The sequence below is a fragment of the Musca domestica genome, unplaced genomic scaffold (assembly GCF_030504385.1).
Source record: "Musca domestica strain aabys unplaced genomic scaffold, Musca_domestica.polishedcontigs.V.1.1 4, whole genome shotgun sequence".
NCBI classification, from domain to species: Eukaryota; Metazoa; Arthropoda; class Insecta; order Diptera; family Muscidae; genus Musca; species Musca domestica.
In genome coordinates this window covers 1,970,046-1,985,379 of record NW_026712328.1, presented here as the reverse complement: position 1 = coordinate 1,985,379, position 15,334 = coordinate 1,970,046, and the positions used below count along the sequence as shown (strand labels likewise).

At 34.7% G+C, this 15,334-nt stretch overlaps 1 protein-coding gene across 4 annotated transcripts in view; it reads right to left on the bottom strand.

Moving 5' to 3' along the window:
• The window catches only part of LOC101899591 (tyrosine kinase receptor Cad96Ca), a 569,779-nt gene that overhangs the window by 226,902 nt on the left and 327,543 nt on the right, over window positions 1-15,334 (bottom strand). The window lies entirely within an intron of this gene.

Sequence of the window (15,334 nt, the reverse complement as noted above, 5' to 3'; positions counted from 1 at the left end):
ACAGACCATTAACTTGGTTAACGAGCCTTAAAGAAGCCAATTCCAAACTGATCCAATCAAGGAACACAGGGTACAACTATACATTCAGCGGAAGAAAATTTAGATGATGGTATTTACATTTCCGAAAGACCTTCGAATGAATTAGCTTGCAGGTTATTTTGGAAAAATCAGATTCAGGTTCACCTACGACTCTAGAGACAATATTCCGAAACAAGACAAGGAAAACTATTCGACGTCATTTTATGCTTCCCTATGGAAAACACTGGATTTTAGGAAAAATATTTTTTAAAAAAATCTGTCCGCTTAATCTTTTAGGAGTGTCTATATCTTGAAAGTACACCTCATGGGTTTTCCAACGCGCTATTCCATGTGCTTGCACTATTTTTAGTTTTCGCACAGTGGGACTCGATGATAACTTTTGAAAAATTAGGAAAGTCATTTTTTCTCTGATTTTCCACGATCGATTTAGTAATAGCGTTTTAGAAAGCTCTTGGGACGACCTTTCCTGCAGTACCATTCATATGCGTGCACTATTTTTTGTTGCTGCACAGTGGACTATTTTGTGTTTCCCTCTAGAAAAACACTTGATTTTGGGAAAAATATTTTTTAAAAAAAATCTGTCTGAATTATTTTTTAGGAGTGTAAATATCTTGAAAGCACACCTCATGGGCTTTGCAATGTGCTACTCCATGTGCGTGCTCTATTTTTAGTTTTCGCACAATGGAACTCGTTATAATTTTGAAAAATCAGAAAAGTCAATTTTTCTCTAATTTTTCACAATAGATTTGGCCAAGTAATAGCGTTTTAGAAAGCTCTTGGAAAGACCTTTCCTGCAGTAACATTCATATGCGTACAATATTTTTATTGCTGCACAGTGGGCCATTTTAGGTTTCCCTCTTGAAAACCCTGGATTTTAGGAAAAATATTTAAAAAAATCCGTCCGATTAATATTTTAGACGTGTGTATATCTTGAAAGTACACCTACACGGACAAATCAGAACTTTTGACAAAGGAACTAGCATTTTTAGGACACATGGTTTCTTCGGAAGGAATTAAGACAAACCCGGATAAAATAGAAGCAATTAAACGATTTCCTATTTCCAAAACCACAAGAGATATAAAAGCGTTTTAGGATTATTGCGATACTACAGGAAATTTATTAAAGACTTTGCGAAATTAGTAAAGCCTCTTACTGTTTGTCTAAAAAAGGGACGATGCGTAGACAAAACGTAGACAATTCTGACAAATGACACAATTCTCCAATATCCTAATTTTTCCAAACCATTTATTTTAACAATTGACGCTAGTAATGTAGCCTTAGGTGCAGTTCTGTCCCAAGGACCCATAGGTAGTGATAAACCTATATGTTTTGTTTGTACCTTATCGGAAACAGAATGAAATTATTCCACAATTGAAAAAGAGTTATTAGCGATTATTTGTGCTACTAAATACTTTAGACCCTATTTGTTTGGTCGAAAGTTCCAAATCGTCACAGATCACAGACCATTAACTTGGTTAACGAGCCTTAAAGAAGCCAATTCCAAACTGATCCAATCAAGGAACACAGGGTACAACTATACATTCAGCGGAAGAAAATTTAGATGATGGTATTTACATTTCCGAAAGACCTTCGAATGAATTAGCTTGCAGGTTATTTTGGAAAAATCAGATTCAGGTTCACCTACGACTCTAGAGACAATATTCCGAAACAAGCAAAGGAAAACTATTCGACGTCATTTTATGCTTCCCTATGGAAAACACTGGATTTTAGGAAAAATATTTTTTAAAAAAAATCTGTCCGCTTTATCTTTTAGGAGTGTCTATATCTTGAAAGTACACCTCATGGGTTTTCCAACGTGCTATTCCATGTGCTTGCACTATTTTTAGTTTTCGCACAGTGGGACTCGATGATAACTTTTGAAAATTTAGGAAAGTCATTTTTTCTCTGATTTTCCACGATCGATTTAGTAATGGCGTTTTAGAAAGCTCTTGGGACGACCTTTCCTGCAGTACCATTCATGTGCGTGCACTATTTTTTGTTGCTGCACAGTGGACTATTTTGTGTTTCCCTCTAGAAAAACACTTGATTTTGGGAAAAATATTTTTTAAAAAAAAATCTGTCTGAATTATCTTTTAGGAGTGTAAATATCTTGAAAGCACACCTCATGGGCTTTGCAATGTGCTACTCCATGTGCGTGCTCTATTTTTAGTTTTCGCAAAATGGAACTCGATATAATTTTGAAAAATCTGAAAAGTCAATTTTTCTCTAATTTTTCACAATAGATTTGGCCAAGTAATAGCGTTTTAGAAAGCTCTTGGAAAGACCTTTCCTGCAGTAACATTCATATGCGTGCACTATCTTTTTTTTGCCGCACAGTGGGCCATTTTAGGTTTCCCTCTTGAAAACCCTGGATTTTAGGAAAAATATTAAAAAAAATCCGTCCGATTAATATTTTAGACGTGTGTATATCTTGAAAGTACACCTCATGTGCTTTCTAACGTGCTATTCCATGTGCTTGGACTGTTTTTACTTTTCGCACAGTGGGACTCGATGATAACTTTTGAAAAATTAGAAAAGTCAAGTTTTCTCTAATTTTCCACTATTGCTTCGGCCAAGCAATAGCGTTTTAGAAAGCTCTTGGAACGACCTTTCCTGCAGTACCATTTATATGCGTGAGTTACGTTGGCTACCTCACACACACCAACTTAAACATGCTGATAAGGCATGTTCCCACGAACATTCAACGGCAACATGTTAGTTACATTGACCACCTCACACACGCCAACATAAACAAGCTCATCAGGCATGTTCCCACCAACATTCAACGGCAACAAGTTCACACGGTTCAGATGATTTATGTCTTGAGTCTAAGTCTTCATATTACAATAATAAAACTAGATATAAGTAATAATATTAAAGAATTGTATTAATCATAATTCAGACATTGAATAAACAAGTTGTAAATGGACTATTGTCCAAGAAAATAAATTTTTTGTTAATTGTTAACATAGCTAACGACTTATCTGGCGCAGTAGGTAGTTCGTTGACGATCGGTATAGGGAGAACAAGTGAATATCCTTAAAGGATAAAATAAAAAGTGAAAAAGAGACTATTCCGTACAAGGTGAAAAAAGTGACTTTAAGAAATGTGTTAAATAATAACAAGTAAAAAAGCTGTAAGTTCGGTCGGGCCGAACTTTTAATACCCTCCACCATTTGGTACAAATTTGACAATATGCCAAAAAAAAAAAATAAATAAATAAATAAAATCCGTTAAAAATTCTGTTAAAATCTTAAAAATTCCGAATGCCTATACTACGACGTGGACCTGCATAGGCAACTTTTGTCATAAGTTATTACAATATTTAAATGCGAAACTTGAAGAAAAATCTAAAAAAATATGGGGGCTATACGAAGACGTGGACCTGCACAGACAATTTTCTGACATAGGCTGAAGTATCCATTACGAACTTCACATGCGAAATTTGAAACAATCCCGGTAAATAATGTCGCTAAAATCATCAAAAAAACCGAATATCGGGGGTACGGTATATGGGGGCTACACGAAGACTTGGACCTATATGGCCCATTTTCTGTTCTATGCTGCAGCATCTATTACGAACTTCAAATGCCAACTTTGAAACGATTCCGGTAAATAATGTCGCTAAAATCATCAAAATACCGAATATCGGGGGGTATGGTATATGGGGGCTATACGAGGACGTGGACCTACATGGCCCATTTTCTGTTTTATGCTGCAGTATCTATTACGAACTTCAAATACCAAATTTGGAACGATTCCGGTAAATAATGTCGCTAAAATCATCAAAAATACCGAATTTCGGGCGGTACCGTTATATAGGGGTATACGAAGACGTGGATCTACACAGATTATTTTCTGTCTTAGGCTGTAATATCCATGTGGAACTTCAAATACCAAATTTGAAACAATTCCGGTGAATAATGTCGCTAAATCATCAAAATACCGAATATAGGGAGGTACCGTTATATGGGGGCTATACGAAGACGTGGACCTGCACAGACAATTTTCTGTCTTAGGGTGTAGTATCCATTTGGAACTTCAAATACCAATTTTGAAACAATTCCGGTGAATAATGTCGCTAAATCATCAAAATACCGAATATCGGGAGGTACCGTTATATGGGGGCTATATGAAAACTAGGTCCACGTTTTCATATAGCCCCCATTTAACTACTGGCAAAATATACATGTGTGCAAAATTTTAGCCTTCTATCTCAATTTGTACGAAAGATAGCGTGATTACAACAGACAGACAGACGGACATGGCTAAATCGTCTTAGAATTTTACGCTGATCAAGAATATATATACTTTGTTGGGTCTGACATGAGTATTTCGAGGAGTTACAAACGGAATGACAAAATTAATATACCCTCCATAGTATGGTGGAGGGTATAAAAAAAAAGTACTGAATATAAAGAAGAACCAAAAGATTTAAAAAATAATAGTGGAGAAAAAAATATTGTCCCACCAAAGAAAGTTAAAAAAACCCATACCCGTCGGTGCGTCTCAAAATCTATGAATGAATATCATAGATAGACTTCACAAATAATAAAGAAGATAACATATCTATGACGGAATATCATAGATTATCTTGAGAAAAACCTAATAAAATAACAGACAAAATAAATAAATAAGAAAGAAACATTCAAAGGGAATGCAATAAATATAAATAGGAAAATATAGAAAGAATAAAAAGCATAATATAAATTTTATACAAGAAAGAAAAAAAGAAAGGAAAAGAGAACAAGTTAAAAAGCAGTAAGTTCGGCCGGGCCGAACTTTTAATATTTTAATTTATTTTAATTTTCTGCCACAGACTGTAGTTCCCATAACGAACTTCAAATACCAATTTTGAAACAATTCCGGTGAATAATGTCGCTAAATCATCAAAATACCGAATATAGGGAGGTACCGTTATATGGAGGCTATACGAAGACGTGGACCTGCACAGACAATTTTCTGTCTTAGGGTGTAGTATCCATTTGGAACTTCAAATACCAATTTTGAAACAATTCCGGTGAATAATGTCGCTAAATCATCAAAATACCGAATATCGGGAGGTACCGTTATATGGGGGCTATACGAAGACGTGGACCTGCACAGACAATTTTCTGTCTTAGGGAGTAGTATCCATTTTGAACTTCAAGTACTAAATTTGAAACAATTCCCGTGAATAATGTCGTTAAAATCATCAAAATACCGAATATCGGGAGGTACCGTTATATGGGGGATATACGAAGACATGGACTTGCGCAGACAATTTTCTATCTTAGGGTGTAGTATCCATTTTGAACATCAAATACCAAATTTTAAATTATTTCCGGGAAAAATGTAGCTTAAATCATCAAAAACCCGAATATCGGGAGGTACCGTTATCTGGGGGCTATACGAAGACATGGACTTGCACAAACAATTTTCTATCTTAGGGTGTAGTATCCATTTGGAACTTCAAATACCAAACTTGAAACAATTGCGGTGAATAGTGTCGCTAAAATCATCAAAATACTGAATACCGGGAGGTACCGTTGTATGGGGGCTATATGAAAACGTGGACCTACATGGCCCATTTACGAACTTAACCTGCCTACTACAAAAATAAACATGTGTGCAAAAGTTTAGCCATCTATCTCAATTCATTCGAAAGATAGCGTGATTACAACAGACAGACGGACATCGCTAAATCGACTTAGAATTTTACGCTGATCAAGAATATCTATACTTTGTTGGGTCCGACATGAATATTTCGAGGAGTTACAAACGGAATGACAAAGTTAATATACCCTCCATAGCATGGTGGAGGGTATAAAAGCAGGATTCTGCGTTTGTAAAAATATATATTTAATGCTAAAAACAGAAAAACCTTCATTAAAATATCATCCGTATTTGACCCCAAACAATACATTAAAAATGAGTTCCGCAAGAGGTAGTAACAACAACACCAATAGTGTGGACATTTTCAATTCCTTACGTATACCGGATGCAATCAAGGACCTTCCACGGCTCGATGGGAGCTATCGACTCCTACACGAGTTTCTTAATAATGTTGAGGAAATTTTATTACACCTTGGGGACATTGATGGCACGCCTTGGTCTAAGATCTTGTTAAGGGCTATAAGAAATAAGATATAAGGAGGGGCAAACGTAATATTAAATATGCAATATGCAAGAAAAAATCTTATATTACATTATTCAGACAAGAGAACCGAGACTTCTCTTATAAAGATTTGCATAATCTTAAACAATTTGGGAATGTGGAAAAATTTTTTGTCTAATTGTAGAAATACAGTCGACTCTCCATAACAATATCCTGATTCATGAAACGGATCAAGGTGTTATTAAAGCCAACAAGTTAAAAAGCAGTAAGTTCGGCCGGGCCGAGCTTTTAATACCCTCCACCATTTGCAAAGAATTTGGAAATTTAAAAAAAATAAAATCCTTAAAAATTCTGTTAAAATTTTAAAAATACAGAATATAGCCGTTATATTGGAGTCTATACGACGTGGACATACATAGGCATTGTTTGTCATAAGCCGTTACCATATTCAAATTCGAACTTGAAATAAACGGTGAATAATTTAGCTTAAATCATCAAAATATCGTATATAAGGAGGTGCCGTCAAATTGGAGCTGTGCAAAGACCTGGACCAGCATAGACAATTTTCTGTCACAGGTTGTAGCATCCATTACGAACTTCAAATACCACATCTCAAACAATTTCGGTGGGTATTGTACCTAAAATCGTCAAAATACCGAATATAGGGAGGTACTGATATATGGGGCCTATACGAAGTCCTGGACCCGCACAGACAATTTTCTGTCACAGACTGTAGTTCCCATAACGAACTTCAAATACCAATTTTGAAACACTTCCGGTGAATAATGTCGCTAAATCATCAAAATACCGAATATAGGGAGGTACCGTTATATGGGGGCTATACGAAGACGTGGACCTGCACAGACAATTTTCTGTCTTAGGGTATAATATCCATTTTGAACTTCAAGTACCAAATTTTAAATTATTTCCGGGAAAAATGTCACTAAAATCATTAAAATGCCGAATAACGGGAGGTACCGTTATCCGAGGGCTATACGAAGACATGGACTTGCACAGACAATTTTCTATCTTAGGGTGTAGTATACATTTGGAACTTCAAATACCAAATTTGAAACAATTCCGGTGAATAATGTCTCTAAAATCATCAAAATACCGAATATAGGGAGGTACCGTTATATCGGGGCTATATGAAAACGTGGACCTACATGGCCCATTTACGAAGACAGAGGGACAGACAGACGGACATCGCTAAATCGACTTAAAATTTTACGCTGATCAAGAATATATATACTTTGTTGGGTCTGACATGAGCAGTTACAAACAACAATTAGGGCTATGAGACCCGACTCGTTACCTTCAGCTCTGTCGCTTTGCTTAAAAGAACAAAATATCTTCTATCAAAAGAAAAAGACATTTGGGCCAAACTTTAGGAAATCTAATTATCGTGGATAACTATACCAACCAAGATTCAATGCCCAATATAGACTACCGAGAACAGGATTTTATACTATGAAATCAAACAATAATTTTAACCAAAATTTTAATACAAACTCTAAAATGAGTAAATTCACATACACTGGGAATCCAGAGCCTATGGACGTTGACTCAGGGCACAGTAATTTTAAAACCGCAATGACCCGTTACACAAATAAAACATTCCGTTCCCAACAACACGGCAGGGAAATGTATAACGTTAATCACGAAGATGATGACAATTCAGGAACGTATGAAGATTATGAAGAGGTTGATAACATCGACGACTCCGGAGATTTTCCTATTTTAGCCTCCCAAAATCCACAGGCTACATAGAAATTAATAAACATGGCAAAACCTTACCCTACATTACTATCACTTCGCCGTTTGGTAAACCCCTCACATTCTTAATTGATACAGGAGCCTTTGCATCCTTCATAAATCCAGAGTATACACGACAAACAAAATTAATTGATTGCAAGCCAATTACTATAACTACTGTACTTAATCAGTACAAAATAACGAAAAAGGCAATATTGCCGATATTCAAAGAATTTAATGAAAATGGCAATTTAACATTTTTAGTGTTTAGATTCCACATTTATTTTGATGGGTTACTCGGCATCGATATATTAATGCAATTAAAAGTTAAATTGGACTTATCCACATTATGTCTTACAACACCCTACTCAACTATACAACTCAGCATAAAACCACACTTTACCTCAGAGAAAACAATAATTCCCGCTCTCACTAAACTAATGGTTAAACTCCCCGTAGACATACAGAACGGCGACATCTACATAAACTCGACAATGATAGCCCCTAATTTATGCATCTCCGAAGGATTATATACTTAAAAAGATTGGCTCAGCGAAATAGAAGTCCAGAACATGTCCAACAAATAACAATTAATTTTCATAGATCAACCTATAAAAGTGCAACGTTATTCTACTTCCAATTTTGTCGAAATTAATAATTGGAATTTGGGAAACCCATTTGCTTCAACTCTTAATAATATAACAGACTTTATCCGGACAAATCGCTTAAACTCGGAGGAAAAGAATAAAAATATGAAATTGTGTACAAAATATATTGCCATTTTTTAAGGAAGGACAAAAATTATCCTTTACTAACAACATAAAAAATAGTATCACAAACAGTGATAATGTACCAGTCTATACTAAATCACATAGGTATCCATATGTTACCCAGAGCCGTAATATGCACTCCGTAAGAACGATATTTGGGAAAATATATCAAATACAGCTCAGAAATATCTTGCCAAATTTTATCGAGATCGGTTCAGATTTGGATATAGCTCCCATATATATCTTTATCTGATTTCAAATTAATTTTGCCCAAATAGGCAATACAAGCCCGAATTTAAAAGATGCAAATGCTTCGGCATATTTAGTCATTTGAACTTTGAATTATAATTATAATCATAGCGTGTATAATTGAATTTTCCCATAAAAACTTTAATTTGTTATGTGGAGCTCTACTAAATTAGCAAAGTGGTGTAAGGTATCATAAAGTCGGCCCGCCCGACTTTAGGACTTTCTTTACTGGTTTGAAGAATGAAATCTTGTTTTAAAATTCACTATTAATGGGCTAATTAAAAATTATTCTATGCTAAATGTTGCAGGTGTGCTTTTAGAAAGTGTTAAAATTGTATAAGTCATTATTTTTTAGGTAATTTTTATAAAAAGAACAAAAAAATTAAACCATAAACAAAATTATAACTCGTCTATTTCTCAACTGATTTTAATGTTTCAGTTTTTGAAAGCTTATAATTCCCTTTTTAGCAAAAAAAAAAAATAATTCTCTTGTTTGATGTCAGCTTTGCAATGTAGAGCACGAAGTAACCAGTTTTCTTGGTTTTTGTTGCGTTTTTCCCACTTACACCGCTATAAATTTGCTGTTTGTTAACCGATTTCAAAAATCTTTGATTTGTTTGAAAGGTAACACCCAAAAAAGAAAAAAATAATAATCCATTGTTAAAAATATCTGAGGATCTTTGTGTGCAATTTAGGCATTCAATAATGAGCCCTAAAAAAGTTTGGCCACACAACCCACAACCCTTTTGGGATTTTATCTACTAACCGAATACTATTCACTTAGAATTTCCCAATCCCAAGATTGTCTGTTCCACAGTGTAATTACTCACGATGGCGTATAAAATTCCTGCGATTTACGGTATCTTTAAGGATTTCGAAATTTTCAATTCCCAGTCTGTTTTTCACCGATTGCAGTCCCAATGAATTTTGCATTTTGAGTTCTCTTTGAATGGATTATTGTCATACGAAATGAACCCCATAAATGTGTGTATTTTTTTCCAAGATATTATTCCCAAATTCTTTGAATTGTTAAAATTTGTCAAGCGTACTTGTGACCGCATTCAATTATTTCGACATCATCAATTCAGTTTCGCCACCACATAATTCCGTAATACACTTCAATGTAAACCGCCTTCAATTTCAGTTTTCAATTAATCAAATTGAAAAAAACGTTCGTACATGGTAAAACATTGATTTTTTATACCCTCCACCATACTATGGAGGGTATATTAACTTTGTCATTCCGTTTGTAACTCCTCGAAATACTCATGTCAGGCCCAACAAAGTATAGATATTCTTGATCAGCGTAAAATTCTAAGTCGATTTAGCGATGTCCGTCTGTCTGTCTGTTGTAATCAATCTTTCGAATGAATTGAGATAGATGGCTAAAATTTTGCACACATGTTTATTTTTCCAGTAGGCAGGTTAAGTTCGTAAATGGGCCATGTAGGTACACGTTTTCATATAGCCCCCATATAACGGTACCTCCCTATATTCGGTATTTTGATGATTTTAGCGACATTTTTCCCGGAAATAATTTAAAATTTGGTACTTGAAGTTCAAAATGGATATTACACCCTAAGACAGAAAATTGTCTGTGCAGGTCCACGTCTTCGTATAGCTCCCATATAACGGTACCTCCCTATATTCGGTATTTTGATGATTTAGCGACATTATTCACCGGAATTGTTTCAAAATTGGTATTTGAAGTTCGTAATGTATACTACACCCTAAGATGGAGAATTGTCTGTGCAGGTCCACGTCTTCGTATAGCCCCCATATAACGGTACCTCTCGATTTCGGTATTTTGATGATTTTAACGACATTATTCACGGGAATTGTTTCAAAATTGGTACTTGGAGTTCAAAATGGATACTACACCCTAAGATGGAGAATTGTCTGTGCAGGTCCACGTCTTCGTATAGCCCCCATATAATGGTACCTTCCTATATTCGGTATTTTGATGATTTTAGCGACATTATTCACAGGACTTGTTTCAAAATTGGTATTTGAAGTTCGTTATGGGAACTACAGTCTGTGACAGAAAATTGTCTGTGCGGGTCCAGGTCTTCGTATAGGCACCATATATCAACACCTCCCTATATTCGGTATTTTGACGATTTTAGGTACAATACCCACCGAAATTGTTTGAGATGTGGCATTTGAAGTTCGTAATGGATGCTACAGCCTGTGACAGAAAATTGTCTATGCTGGTCCAGGTCTTCGCGCAGATCAAATTTAACGGCACCTCCTTATATACGATATTTTGATGATTTTAGCTATATTATTCTCCGTTTATTTCAAATTTCGAATTTGAATATGGTAATGGCTTATGACAAACAATGCCTATGTATGTCCACGTCGTATAGAACCCAATATAACGGCTATATTCAGTATTTTTTAAATTTTAACAGAATTTTTTAAGGATTGTATTTTTTGAAAATTTCCAAATTCGTTGCAAATGGTGGAGGGTATTAAAAGTTCGGCCCGGCCGAACTTACTGCCTTTTTAACTTGTTTTCTGTTCATTGCGTTTTATCTTCTTCTATGATATTATAAAGGGTGTTTTTTAAGCGCGATAGAACCTGAAACTGTGAAAACTAACACAAAAAATTAATTTTTAATCAAACTTTTTTTCGAAAGATCAAAACGTGATATTAACATTTGAAAATGATTTTGGGCATATGGGCACCGCGGCTGTTCTTGACGAAGTGCATCCTGGACGTCCAATTTTGGCCACTTTTTCGAGCACTGTTGGCCGTATGCTACGAATAACACGAACAATGCTGGCCTCCAAGGCGTCAATTGTTGTTGGTTTATCAGCATAAACCAGTGACTTTACGTAGCCCCACAGAAAATAATCGAGAGGTGTCAAATGATATTATATACGATATTTTATGATATTATACGTGTAGTTCCACTTACCTAATAAATGTATAAAATCTATAAACAATAGCTTTTTCATTGTCGCTTTATTCTCCCCAAGAGTATAAAGACTACACATCAAATCACAATTATCATCACATTAGAATTAAAAAAAAAACACTACAAATGTATGTTCGACAAAAAGTAAACCAAAATGGAAAAAAAATCATGCAATATAAAACATTACAAATTTTGGTTGAAATTGGTCCGATTTTCTAAAGGTTTTTTTAGAATTTCTGCACATTTTCCTGCGTTAAAAAAAAAATCAAAAAATATCCAAACTGAGAGTAGACTGTCTATTGCTCTGGCATATTCCCTCCCACATGAAAACGGATGTTGGTGCTTCACACATTATCTCCCATAGTAGTTGTTGTTGTGAGCATTCATTTAAAGAACAACAATAAACAAAGGGCAAAGAAAAATGCTATTTTTTATTGTGTTGTGAACTGTTAGTTTTCGTTGTAAAAAATGTGCGTTTATATTGTTGTTGTGAATCAGCCTTTTTCTCTTTCGCTCTAAAAAAATATGATTGAAAAAAATTGCAAAAACAACTGTGTGTGCACTCTTTATACCCTACACCACATAGTGGTAAGGGTATTATGCCTTTGTAACATGGAGAAGGAAGCAAGATAGACACATAGTTGCTTTTGAGGATCTCCATAGAACCACTTTCTGAGTTGACTTATGCATGTCAGTCCGTCTGTCCGTCCGTCCGTCTGTCCATGTATTCTTGTGAACAAAATGTAGGTCGCATTTATTATCCGATTGAGATGAAATTTTCCAAACAACATTTGTTTGGCCCAAGGACGAACCCTATTGAAATTGGAGATAACCATCAAAATTTAGATATAGCTCCCATATATATCTTCGTCCGATTTGCCTTTTATTGTGCACCAAACGTGTAATATCAGTCCGAATAGTATGGAATTTTGCACGTACGATTAGATTGGACCTGAAAATAAGTATGCCAAATTTGTTCATCCGATTTGTTATTTTTGTCCTCCGCAGCCTTAATATGCACTCCGTAACAACAATATTTGGGGAAATATATCAAATACAGCTCAGAAATATCTTTGCCAAATTTTATCGAGATCGGTTCAGATTTGGATATAGCTCCCATATAATTATAATTATAATCATAGCGTGTATGATTGAATTCTCCCATAAAAACTTTTAATTGTTATGTGGAGCTCTACTAAATTAGCAAAGTGGTGTAGGATATAATAAAGTCGGCCCCGCCCGACTTTAGGACTTTCTTTACTGGTTTAAATTGAAAAAAATATCTTCGAATTACTCATGTCTTATTTATATTTTTGATCAGCGTAAAATTCTAAGTCGACTTAGCGACTGCGTTCGAAAATAAACAGTATGGTACTGTACCGTTTCAATGAAATTTTCTTAATATTTAGCAAGTTTCTTCGAAATGGTGGAAGGTATTAACAGAGGGAGGCTATAAAAAGTAATTCAAAGAACTTTGCCAGTTTTTACTTCTTTAATTCTACTTACCTCGCAAGGGAATTATTTATTTTTGCTAAAAAGGGAATTATAAGCTTTCAAAAACTGAAACATTAAAATCAGTTGAGAAATAGACGAGTTATAATTTTGTTTGTGGTTTAAATTTTTTGTTCTTTTTATAAAAATTACCTATAAAATAATGACTTGTACAATTTTAACACTTTCTAAAAACACGCCTGCAACATTTAGCATAGAATAATTTTTAATTAACCCATTAATAGTGACTTTTAAAACAAGATTTCATTCTTTACACTAGTAAAGAACCGCAAAGTCGGGCGGGGCCGACATTATTATACCCTACACCACTTTGTTAATTTAGTAGAGCTCCACATAACAATTAAAAGTTTTTATAGGAGAATTCCATCATACACGCTATGATTATAATTATAATTCAAAGTTCAAAGGACTAAATATGCCGAAACATTTGTATCTTTTAAATTCGGACTTGTATTGCATTTGGGCAAAATTAATTTGAAATCAGATAAAGATATATATGGGAGCTATATCCAAATCTGAACCGATCTCGATAAAATTTGGCAAAGATATTTCTGAGCTGTATTTGATATATTTCCCCAAATATCGTTGTTACGGAGTACATATTACGGCTCTGGGTAACAAATACAACAAATCGGATGAACAATATATATGGGAGCTATAGCTATTTCTGAACCGATCTTTACCAAATTTGGTGTACTACCTTCTAGACTCATTTCTGTCTTGTGTGCCACACTCCATCCTACTGCATTTAATATATTTCCCCAAATATTGTTGTTACCGAGTTTATATTACGGCTGCGGAGGACAAAAATAACAAATCGGATGAACAATATATATGGGAGCTATAGGTATATCTGAACCGATTTCGATAAAATTTGGCACACCTATTTTCAGGCCTAATTTGGTTGTACGTTCAAAATTTCATACTATTTGTGTACATTACACGTTTGGTGCACAATAAAAAGCAAAACGGACGAAGATATATATGGGAGCTATATCTAATTTTTTGCCGATAATCTCCAATTTCAATAGGGTTCGTCCTTGGGCCAAATGTTGATAGTGTAATATGGACAGTACCGCGTAAGAAAAACAACGTTGTTCCGAAACCGGTTATACCAGTATTACAAGGTTTACCTGCCAAACCAACATTGAATCCTTGTATCAGAAAATGCCGCTTCCGAAGGATAATTGAGAAAAATACACTCGATATCCCAAGGGAAATTTCATGACCTCGTTTGGAATTTAGAACTGTCGAAAAGACAAACCGAAGTTCTATGTTTCAGACTTAAACAGTGGAACCATTTGCATTAAAATGTAAGCATCACATGTCGAAGGACCAAGAATAATGGATTGTTTGGATCACTTTTCACCGAAAGCATTGGAAATAGTAATTTGGCCTACTGCAATGATGTAAACAAATTGTTTGAACAACTTGGATATAGTCATGTATCACAGGATTGACGATTATTTATTGATGGATCAACAAAATGTATTATAAATATTTTTTATATAGCTTTTTGTTTACATATATATATCCTCTATTGCAAGGCTTGAAACAACTGCTTTTGCATACTGATGGATTGCTACCTTCTGTACCATTTGCTTACGCTATCCTCATCAAGGAATCGACATTATTCTGTAATAATCACGCGGGACTTTTCCAAACATTACGTTTAGAAAGAATGGAAACCGAGTTCAATCGCGATTGTTGGTTAGAAAAATAACACAAATATCCCGTTAGTCAATACAAAATACACCATTTTACCTCCATTGCACATAAAGTTGGGATTAATAAAGCAATTCGTGAAAGCTCTCGATAAAAATGGACCAACGTTCAAATGTCTTGAGCAGGTTTTCCCCGAATAACGAGCGGAAAATTAAAAAAAAAAATAAATTAATTTTACAAAACAAAAAACTCAAAAAAGGCATTAAGTGCAAAAATGTATTTTTAATGTTAATTAACTTTTACTCATTTAGGTGAAAAACAA